This window comes from Hyaena hyaena, unplaced genomic scaffold (genome assembly GCF_003009895.1).
Source record: "Hyaena hyaena isolate Hyena2069 unplaced genomic scaffold, ASM300989v1 scaffold_19, whole genome shotgun sequence".
Lineage (NCBI taxonomy): Eukaryota > Metazoa > Chordata > Mammalia > Carnivora > Hyaenidae > Hyaena > Hyaena hyaena.
In genome coordinates, this window is record NW_024080651.1 from 6,349,261 (window position 1) to 6,360,800 (window position 11,540).

An 11,540-nucleotide genomic window follows, 5' to 3' on the forward strand; every position below is an offset into this window, starting at 1 on the left:
AAAAACACACCCGCTCATGTGGCATGGCTCCTGCAGACTGTGTCTGTGTGCTGGGAGGACAGATCATGGAGGGAATCATGAAACACAGTGTGTGGAGAACTGTTGTTTCATGAGATGGAAGTAGTGACAGATGACAAAGAGTTCAGTGAGTAACCCCTCTGGGAATGCACATGAGGGCTTCTCCCTACAACCTGGAGAGAAGCACTCCCCATTTCCTCAGTGCTGTGGGAACCCCTGAGGTACAAGAGCTTTGGAAACTGGGTAGGATAATATAGGAGGAAAGACCCAGTGTCCTGTACATAAGGGACCATAGGTTCGTGGAAACCTGTCACTGCTCTGGATTTGATCCTGAAATAAGAGGTGTTTGTTTAGAGATATCATCTCAGTCCTGACCTATGATCAGAGAGGAAACCGTGACCAGTCTCACCCTGAGGAATCTGAGTAAAGCAAAACTCTGCCCTGAGGTAATGGGAGGCCACATAAAGGGACACTTATTCTGGTCCTAATGCAGGGTTAGTGGATAGAGCAACACGGAGGCAGGAGCTGTATCTCATGGGTTGTGATCACCCTGTCACAGGATGATCTTTCCCTCTGGACACTAGGGGGCACACAGGGCCCCTCACTGAGGCTCAGGGGAGATTAGACCTGGGGCCTGGCACCTGGCCCTGCTTGGGCCCTAGGCTCAGGTCTCATAGCTGTGACCTCCCCACCTCCTGACCCAGCACAGCCCCTCCCCTGCTGAAACCCTGACATCCTCAAGAAGAAAGACCTTACCCAGGGTCAATGACAGGTCTGAGCACTGGAGGTCTCGTTTGCATGGATGGACCCACCCTCTCTCAAAGGATAAAGATGAGAAGGAAGAGGTTAGGAGAGATCTGCTCAGTTGTGGGGTGGCAGAAGGAAGGACCAGTGATGGTCTGCACCATGACCTGGTCCCCTCTCCTCATTCTCCTTGTTCACTGCACAGGTGACTGGATGTGGGGACAGGGAAACAGATCCTGGTGGGACACTTGGGCCGCACTTCCTCCTCTTGTGTCCAGACCCTAGCATCACCCTCTCTATGTCTCTCCCCTTTCCAGGATCCTTGGCCTAGTATGTGCTGACTCAGCCACCATCAGTGTCCGGGGCCCTGGGCCAGATGGTCACCATCTCCTGCACCGGAAGCATTTCTGACATCAGTTGTGGTGATCATGATGACTGGTACCAACATACCTCAGAAACAGGACCCAAAACATAATCTATGGAAATAACAATCGACTCTCTGGGTTCCCAGATTGATTCTCTGGCTCCAGTCTGGTAACTCAGCCTCCTTGTCCATAAGAGGGCTCCAGGCTGAGGATGAGGTTGATTATTACTGCTCAGCATGGGACAGCACTCTCAAGGGTACCACAGTGCTCCAAGGCTGTGGGAAAGTGAGACAAAAACCATCTTTCTCATTTGCAAAGGGGGAAACAGACCAGTAGCTGCCTACTCAGCTTAACCTGTGATTCTGCCCATTCAGTTGCTGATGCCCTGGGCTCACCTCCATCCAGGGGCATCATCCAGAAGTGAGGCTTCTCCTCTTTCTTCTGCCCTCAGAGTCACTCAGAGCATCCCATTCATAGACAAATTGTCTTTATGGAACCAGAAAGCCTTTGTCCTCATGAGCTGGGACAGTTTTCTTCTATTCTGGTTAATATTCATTTATTGTTTTCTGATCTTTCAATAAATGAAACATTTTCTCAGGCTCTAAACTCTCATGGGGCCTCAGCACTGTCCCTGCTGTGTTTGATGGACATGTCAGCTCTCCTTGCATTTGGGATGATTATTTGTTTAACTTTAACAAGGTAACTTTTAACAAGAATATTTTGATTATATTCTGATATTTGTGGGGAATACATAAAAAGTGCCAAACTACAAATGAGAAAAGGTGCAACTAAAACCAAATTTCTGTCCAAACAACATCCTGCACGTGAATGTCTATACTTTTATCATCACTGTGACAGCACTGAGAACTCTGCATGTGGATGTTTATACAGCTATTTATATAACCCTCAAGACATGATGTGACACAGATGTCATCCAACAGTTTGTATGTTTGTATACTGGGATATTAGTCAGTTTTAAAACAAATGACCTGTGAAGTCACAGTAACATACATGAATTTTGAATACATATTTCTCCCAAAACAAGAAGATAGAAAAGACTACATTCAATATAGTAGCAAATTGTAATTGTATTACATTTTAGAAGGGGCTAGAATCTAGAGGTGGTAAAAAGGTCGGTGAGGGACAGGAGGTAGAGGAAGGAGGGGGGGCGTGTATGTGTGATGTGCAATGATTGTACTTATGGTAGGGTCACTCTTGTACATGGGACCATGATGGCAGCCATATGTATTGCACTGCACCATATGTATGTCTACAATACATATTTATTGTAATTGTCTCTCCCCACCAGTCATGATGTGTGAGCCCTGCTAGTAAGAGACAGTCAAATGTTCTAGCATGTGTGTTTGCACCCTGACCTGCACTCAACAGACAAAGTGGCTGGTGTGGAGGATATGGAAGATGCAGGAGCTCAGGGGATCCAAAGACACAGGGGTGGTGAGGGCAGAGAACTGAGGTCTAGGGCAGGAGCTGCAAGTGGGTGTGCTGGTTGGCGTGACCACAACATGAAAGGGCATCTCAGTGGGGCTACTGTGTTATGCCTTATGCCTAAGAAACTAGGAAGGCTTGAAGGATTTTAAGCCATTGATTGACTTTGTGAATGTTCTCTCTGGATGTTGGGAGGAGAGAGTGCCTAAACGAAGCTAGTGATTTGGTTCTTGATTATTTTCTTAAGATATTGGATTATTTACCAAAGATCCTGCAAATCTGGGGACATTTATCTAGAGTACACTGAGCAGAAATGTGAGTTTCTGCCCTAGGCCACCCAGGAATTCAAAATATATGCAGTAGGATCATAAATATGTATTGATCACTCTAGGAAACTGAAAATAACCAATAAAAAATTAAGTTGAGAACATGACAATAGGAGTAAATTCTAAACTTTGGACAAAATCCCAACAAATAATATATGACATAATTATGAATAAAAACATACACTTTATGTAGATAAACTTAAATTCCTAAAATAGAGAAAAATAGTACATAATTCACTGGTAAATTTTAAGTATAGTGAATTTATTAATTTACTGACATCACCATCTCTAATTGAATCTACAAATGTTATAAAACCATTATGTACCTGGTGGAATTTATCCTAAATTTCCATCATTTGAAATGTCACTGAGCATTTTTATTCCCTGGATATAATCTATTCTATACTGACTCTGAAGAACTCTTAAAGGGCTGTCAAACAAAAAAAAAACAATAAACATCTACTATCTCCTAGTATGTGGTATCTGACGTGGTACATATGGGTCCTTTCAAAGGAGTTTTTCCTTTTATTAATTTCACATTCTGTATGTACATCTTTACCTTGTCTTTACATTCCCATAGACCAGGGCTCCTTCTGAGAATGAGACACTACAGTGTAATTGGCAAACGTAAAGGATCATATTATCTAGAAATCAGACATAGTCAGGCACAGCATCCAATGGGCTCTCAGGGCTTTGTGTCATGATGAGGTCGTACTCTGTGACCAGCCAGTGGCACTGTGAGATGCCCCCCACCCCCACCTAAGTGCTCAAAGATGAGAAGCATTCAAAGGAGTCTGGACCTGAGAGCTAGGTAAGATGCGCCCTGATGGGGACTCAGCAATTATCCCATTTGGCCTGGCAGAGTGTCCTGAGGGGGTCCTGTGTGTTGTTTCAGCAGGTTCTTTGAAAGATTCTCCTCAGGGGAGACACCAACCTGATCTTCCTCAGTGTGTGTGTGTGTGTGTGTGTGTGTGTGTGTGTGTGTGTGTGTGTTTCAGAGAGAGAGAGAGAGAGCTGCTCGGCAGCACCAGGTCTGAGGAAAGGGCTGAGCTGTCACTGGATGGACATAGTTTGTATCAACAGCCCCTTCTGTGGCTGGGGGTGGAGGAGAAAATGAAGCCTAGGATGGCTCATCCACAAATGGCAACCAGAGACTGTGGCTGCCATAGCCTGGACTCCTGTCCTTCTCATGCTCCTGTCTCACTTCATAGGTAGGTATAGGCCTTAGGGCCACAGGACAGCCCTCCAGCTTCTGTCAGACACTCTGTTAGAAGCGTGTGGACATCTGCCCATGCCCTTGCCCAATCACCCATGAGCGCCTGTGTTTGCAGGTTCCCTGTCCCAGCCTGTGCTGACCCAGCCGCCCTCCCTCTCCGGGTCTCCAGGATCATCAGCCAGACTCCCCTGCACCCTGAGCGGTGGCTTCAGTGTTGGCAGCTATGTTGTAGGCTGGTTCCACAGAAAGTCAGGGATCCCCCTCCAGTGTGGCAGCTCCTGAACTACCACACAGACCTCAACAAGCACCAGGATTCCGGGGTCCCCAGCCACTTCTCTGGGTCCAAAGATGCCTGGGTCAATGCAGGGCTTCTGCTCATCTCTGGGCTATGGCCTGAGGACAGGGTTAACTACTGTGCTATAGCTCATGGCAGTAGGAGCAGTTATCATTACTCACAGTGACTCAGATAAGGAGGAAGCGAGAGAAAACACCTGGGCACAAAGATCATGATTCTAAGCACCTTCTCAGTAGGAAACTTACCTGGAGACACATGCAGGTGGAGTCATCTGCAGAAGGATCTTTCCTAAAACAGGGAGAATAGAAACGCTCGTGTGTGAATATAATGTGAGAGAAAATTGAGCATCCTGGGAATACACTGACAGGTGGGGCATCAAAGTCCAGCTGCACATCCCCATGGGGTCTGGATAAGATGCCCAGGAATAAATACTGTGTCTGCACCTGAACATGGTGCCAGGTGAACATTCCTGCACACATCAGTGTCACCATCTGCTCTCATAAAATGTGACCTTGTATCGCTACTGACGTACCCACAGCTGATATATTGACAATAACCCTGGTCATAGACACAGCCTCCCCTCTTTCTGAACCAGCTACATGTGAGCCTGCACCAGATCCTACAGACTCCATGACAACACCCCCCACACCTTCCCTCCTCCTTTCCCCTCTCTTCCCGTGTCCCTCACACCTTCAGTCTCTCCCTCTGGCTGTTCAGGTTTGACCTCCATCTCCACCTTAGGATTTCAGAGGAAACTAGAAGTGATCTTGCTGTAGTTTCCTATCTCCAGGGCCCATCCTTATGGAGGAAAATGGGCAGAAAATAGAGCTGCATGAAATCCCCTCATATTCCCTTCCTGTTCTCACTCCCATGCTCTGGTTTTCTGTGGCCCACACTCCCACTCAATCTCTTTAATATGATAATGAAATTATTGCATTTATTTCTAAAGTAATGTGTTCATCCAGCCTTTTAGTACTTGCACATACATTCCATTGATTTTTGCTCCTCATTCATAATTGGCTGATGTGCTATGCATGGCAGGTCTGGGAGGAATTTATGGAAGAAGGGTCACCTGCACATTTCAAGAAATATGATCATTTTTCTTATGTCCCAGATTCTGTTTGCTAAGAACTCTCTAGAAAGTAGATCCACCAAAGAAACCTTTTTCTCTGGTGTCTTAGCTTAATAGGCTAAGCTTAAAGCTTAATAAGCCTTAGGCCTTTTCCCAAAAATGGCAGCACTATCTTCTGGTCACTCCCCGTAGACACCTGGAGACCCAATGGGCTGTGTGGCATGGCTGTGGTGTGGGGCAGGAAGGAGGGGACTATGTGCTCATCCCCTGTCCTATTCTCTCTGACACCTGAAGTTTCCACGGCTGTCAGGCATGTATCTGCAGAGATAAACACTGCCAGGTTTCCTATCACTCAAGATGACCTGGACTTCTGTCCAGTCAATTGTTATCAGGTCTGCTCCCAAGGAAATCCTTACTGCCTAAATAAAGCTTCCTCCAGGGGAAAGATCTTACAGACACTTACTCTTTTAATACAGAATCCAGGATTTTGGCCATTTTAACAGAGAATCAGCTACATGGGTAGATTTTATTGGACAACCTGACCTGAGAGTGTGGACAAGCTACAAGCAAGACAAGGGGCAACTTGGCCTCATTTTGGCCACAAACATATACACATAGCTTTCTCCTCTCTCTGAATGTTGACTGTCATGGACTGTTTCGTTTTCAGGCTTCTCTGTCCCTCCAGAAGTCAGGGTCAGCCTGTGTTCCCCTAGCTGTCCTCAGTGTCATCATCTTCAGAAAGCAATCCCCTTCAGCAGGCATCACCAGAGACATCGAGTATGACTGAGCCCTGTCACCAGGGCAGCCGTGATAGGCCCTGAACACATGTTCTCTTGGGACAAGGGTGATGCTCAGGAACCCCAGGGCAAGTCTCTCTCCCTGTAGGCAGTTCAGGGTCTGAGCACCTCTGGGCTCCAGTTAGTGCCTCAGGCTGATCAGTTTATCAATTTTGGCACAGCAGCCATAGTCTGCTGCTCTCAAGGTGCTCAAGGCCAGTGACGACCTGTGACACACCCTTTCTGCTTGCTGTGCTCCCACGGCTTGACTGTCACTCCCTCAGTCACCTCAGTGACGCCTCTGGCCAGGCTGGATCTCTGCTGAAAATTCCTCTGTCCCCAACTAGGCAACAGAGATGCCCACCTCAGGGATACACTCCCATTATCTCCCACTCTCCACCACTCAGATATATGGCATTTAACCAAAACTTCTTAGCCTATTAGCTTTGTGGAACACTAATCCATTCATTAGTCACACGTGGCTGAATGGACAATTGCTCTCTCCTGAACATGCTGAACACAAGGCACAGGAACTACAGCTGTGTCATTCCAGAGATGAGTCTGACCCCAAATCCCTCCGACCTGGAAGCTCTGTCTGCTTGGGAAATTCCATCACTGGGATGGCTCTGAGGTTCACAGGAACAGGTCCTTCAGGGATTATCACTGGGAACAATGTTGGGCCCTTCTCCTTCCAGGCTGAGACCCAGGATACAAAACTTATGACTAGAAAAATATATTAGGAGCTAGATTGAAAGATCAACATATTTTATTGAAAGTTTCTAAACTGTTACAGAACTGAGAATGGAAGTCATCTCCTTCCATTGTTGTTCCACTGATGATTTTAATCACAATTTCTACCCATATTCTCCCTGAAATAAGCACAGGTCTGTGAAAAGTATACTAGCATTTTACTTGCATTTTCACAATGATGTTAGCATTGAGATTTAATCCGTTTTAATGAGGTGAATTTTGTATAAAATAGCATGCAACCATTTTATGTGCATGGCTGACTAATGATAACTAATACATAATCTCTGTCACAGGATCCCCTTAAGAACATCTACAGCTGCCATTCCTTCTCTCTTGGAACATCTGGAAGGTTTCCCCTTTGTGTTCTGAGGCCAGTGCCACACACACTGCTCACTGCCTCACTTGGCACATCTCCTATAGACTGTGTCTGGGACTGAGAGAACAGAGGCTATGAGGGAACCACTGTCCTCTGTGTGTGGAGAACTGTTGTTTCAAGTAGGTGGAAATAGTGACAGATGATAAAGATGTTCAGTGAGTAACTCCTCTGGGAATACACATGAGGGCTTCTCCCCACAACCTGGAGAGGAGCGCTCCCCATATCCTCAGTGCTGTGGAAACCAGGGAGAATCACATAGGAGGTAAGATCCAGTGTCCTGCACAGAAGGAATCACTTGGGGGGTCTGTCACTGCTCTGGATTTGATCCTGATGTAAGAGGAGATTATATAAAGACACCAGCTCAAGCCTGACACATGACTGGCCCAGCGAGCCATGAACAGTCTCACCCTGAGGAGTCTGAGTAGGGCATAAAGTCTTCCCTGAAGTGATCAGAGGCCACCTAAGGGGGCATCTGGCCTAGCCCTTATGTAACCTTATGTCACCTAATGTGGTCAGAGCAGGGCAGAGGATGGAGCTGTGTCTAGTGGGCTCTGGTCACCATGTTCCACAACAGTGTGTGTTTGCACACTAGGGGCACTTGATTCCTGTTTCTGAGGGGTCATGGGTGATCATAGCTGAGACGTGCCACCTGGCACTGTTATTGCCCCAGGTTCAGGGTGCATGTCTGTGACCTCTGTCTTTGCTGGCCCCTCTCCCCTAGCTACCTCCCTGACATCCTCGGGAAGAGGGACCTGGTCCAGGCCCAGTGATAGGTCAAAGAGCTGGGGATCTCATTTGCACGGACGAGCCCTCCCTCTCTCAGAGGATGAAGAGGGGAAGGCAGAGATCAGGAGAGGTCTGTTCAGCTGTGGGGCCACAGAAGGCAGGATCAGTGATGACCTCCACCATGGCCTGGTCTCCTCTTCTCCTCACCCTCCTTGCTCAGTGCATAGGTGACTAGACATGGGGACAGGGGAAGTGGTCCTGGGAGGACACTTGGGCCCTGCTTCTTCCTCTTGTGTCTAGACTCCAGCATCACCTTGTGTGTGTTTCTCCCCTTTCCAGGATCCTGGGCTCAGTCTGTGCTGACTCAGCTGTCCTCACTGTCTGGGGCACAGGGCCAGAGGACCACCATCTCCTGCACTGGAAGCATCTCCAACATTAATGAATGTTGAATATGTGAGCTGGTACCAACAGCTCTCAGGAACAGCCCTGAAAACTCCTCGTCTATGCTAATAGCAATAGACCTTCAGGGGTCTCTGATCGATTCTCTGGCTCCAAATCTGGCAGCTCTGGTTCTCTGACAATCACTGGGCTCCAAGTTAAGGATGAGGCTGATTACTACTGGTCATCCCGGGACAGAAATCCCAGAGCTCACACAGTGCTCCAGAGCTGTGAGGAAGTGAGATAAAAACATTCTTTCTCATTTGCCAAGAGCATGAACAGCCCTGGGACTGCCTGCTCAGCTTAGACTGTGATTCCACTTATTCCTCTGATGATGCCTAGGCCCAGTTCCAGCCAAGGGCACAGCCTGCAGCTGAGGCTTCTCCTTTCCCTTCTGTCCTCAAAGTCACACAGAGTAGCCTATTTATAGACAAATGATCTTTCAGTAACCAGAAAGTCCTTTTTCTTTTGAACTGGGACAGTTTCCTTTCTTTCTGGTTATATTCATTTACAGTCTTTTGATCTTTCAATAAACAAAACATCTTATTGGGTTCTGAGCTTCTCAATCAAGCCTCAGATTAGAAAATGAGAGACAAACAAAAATTCTGTCAAGAGAAAATCCTGCATGTGACTTTCCATAGAAGCTTTGTTTTTAATCACCACATATGAAAGTATTCCAAACTCTGCACATGGATGTTTATATCAGCTTTTACATAATCTCCAAGACTTGTGACATAGATGCCCTCTGATTAGCTGTATATTTGGACACTGGGGATTTGGCCAGTTTTGAAACAAATCACCTCTGAAATCACAGCAGCATACATGAATTTTAAATTCATATTTCTCCAAAAGTAGAACATGTAAAGTGCAGCATTCCATAGAATTGTATTTGCACTACATTTCTTTTTCTTTTTTTGTAATCATGATTGTTTTTAATTTTTTAAGTAGTTTATTGTCAAGTTGGTTTCCATATAACATTCAGTGCTCATGCCCACAAGTGCCCTCCTCCATGCCCATCACCACTCTTCCCCTTTCTCCCACCCCCATCAGCCCTCAGTTTGTTCTTGGCATTCATGAGTCTCTCAATGTTTGCCTCCCTCTCTCTTCCCCACTATTTTTCCCCTTCTCCCCACGATCCTCTGTTAAGTTCCTCCTAATCCTCCTAGGTGGTATCTCAGTGTGGTTTTGATTTGTATTTCCCTGATGAGGAGGGATGCTGAGCATCGTTTCATGTGTCTGTTGGCCATCTGGATGTCCTCTTTGGAAAAGTGTGTGTTCATATCTTCTGCCCATTTCTTCACTGGATTGTTTGTTTTTTGGATGTGGAGTTTGGTGAGTTTCTTATAGATTTTGGATACTAGCCCTTTATCTGATATGTCATTTGCAACTATCTTTTCTCATTCCGTTGGTTGCCTATTAGTTTTGTGGGTTGTTTCCTTTCCCGTGCAGAACCTTTTAATCTTGATGGGGTCCCAATAGTTCATTTTTGCTCTTGAGTCCCTTGCCTTTGGGAATGTGTGAAGTAAGAAATTGCTGTGGTGGAGGTCAAGGATGTCTTTTCCTGCTTTCTCCTCCAGGGTTTCGATTGTCCTGTCTCACATTCAGGTCCTTTGTCCATTGTGAGTTTATTTTTGTGTATGGTGTGAGAAAATTCTCTACTTTCGTTCTTCTGCATGTTGCTGTCCAATTCTCCCAACACCATCTGTTAAAGAGGCTGTGTTTTTTCCATTGGATACTCTTTCCTGCTTTGTCAAGGATTAGTTGGCTGTACATTTTTGGGTCCAATTCTGAGTTCTCTATTCTATTCCATTGGTCTATGTGTTTGTTTTTGTGCCAATACCATACTGTCTTGATGATGACAGCTTTGTAGTAGAGGCTGTAGCCTGGGATGGTGATGCCTCCCGTTTGGGTTTTGTTCTTCAATATGACTTTGGCTATTCTTGGTCTTTTGTGGTTCCTTACAAAATTTTCGGATAGTTTGTTCTAGTTTTGAGAAGTATGCTGCTGCAATTTTGATTGGGATTGCATTGAATGTGTAGAGTGCTTTAGGTAGTAATGACATCTTAACTATATTTATTCTTCCTATCCATGAGCATGGAATGTTTTTCCATTTCTTTGTGTCTTCTTCAATTTCCTTCATAAGTTTTCATCATACAGATCTCTTGTATCCTTGGTTAGGTTTATTCCTACGTATTTTATGGTTTTTTGTGCAATTGTGAATGGGATCAGTTTCTTAATTTCTCTTTCTGTTGCTTCATTGTTGGTGTATAAAAATGCAACTGATTTCTGTACGTTGATTTTGTACCCTGCAACTTAGCTGAATTCATGGATCAGTTCTAGGGGGTTTCTGGCGGAGTCTGTTGGGTTTTGTAGAGTTGGAGTCATGTTGGGAGTCTGTAGAGTATCATGTTGTCTGCAAAAAGTGAAAGTTTTACTTTTTCTTTGCTGATTCTGATGCCTTTTATTTCCTTTTGTTGTCTGATGGCCAATGCTAGGACTTCAAGAACTATGTTAAACAAGAGCGGTGAGAGTGGACATCCCTGTCGTGTTCCTGATCTCACGGGGAAAGCTCTCAGTTTTTCCTCGTTGAGGATGATGTTAACTGAGAACTTCTCATAGATGGCTTTTATGATGTTTAAGCAAGTTCCTTCTATCCCGACTTTCTCAAGGGACTTTATTAAGAAAGGATGCTGTATCTTGTCGAATGCTTTTTCTGCATCTATCGACAGGAAATTATGGTTTTTATCTTTTCTTTTGTTGATGTGATGTATCACGTTGATTGATTTGTGAATATTGAGCCAGGCCTGTAACCCAGGAATGAATCCCACTTGATCTTGGTGGATAATTCTTTTTATGTGCTGTTGGATTCAATTTGAAAGTATCTTGTTGAGGATTTTTGCATCCATATTCATCAAGGATATTGGCCTATATTCTCTTTTTTTGCTGGGTCTCTGTCTGGCTTGGGAATCAGAGTGATGCTGGCTTCATAAAA

At 45.4% G+C, this 11,540-nt stretch overlaps 1 pseudogene; it reads left to right on the forward strand.

The window, feature by feature from the left end:
- Positions 1–924: 924 nt before the first annotated feature.
- LOC120227878 lies at positions 925–4,576 on the forward strand (annotated as a pseudogene).
- The last annotated feature ends 6,964 nt before the right edge of the window (positions 4,577–11,540 follow it).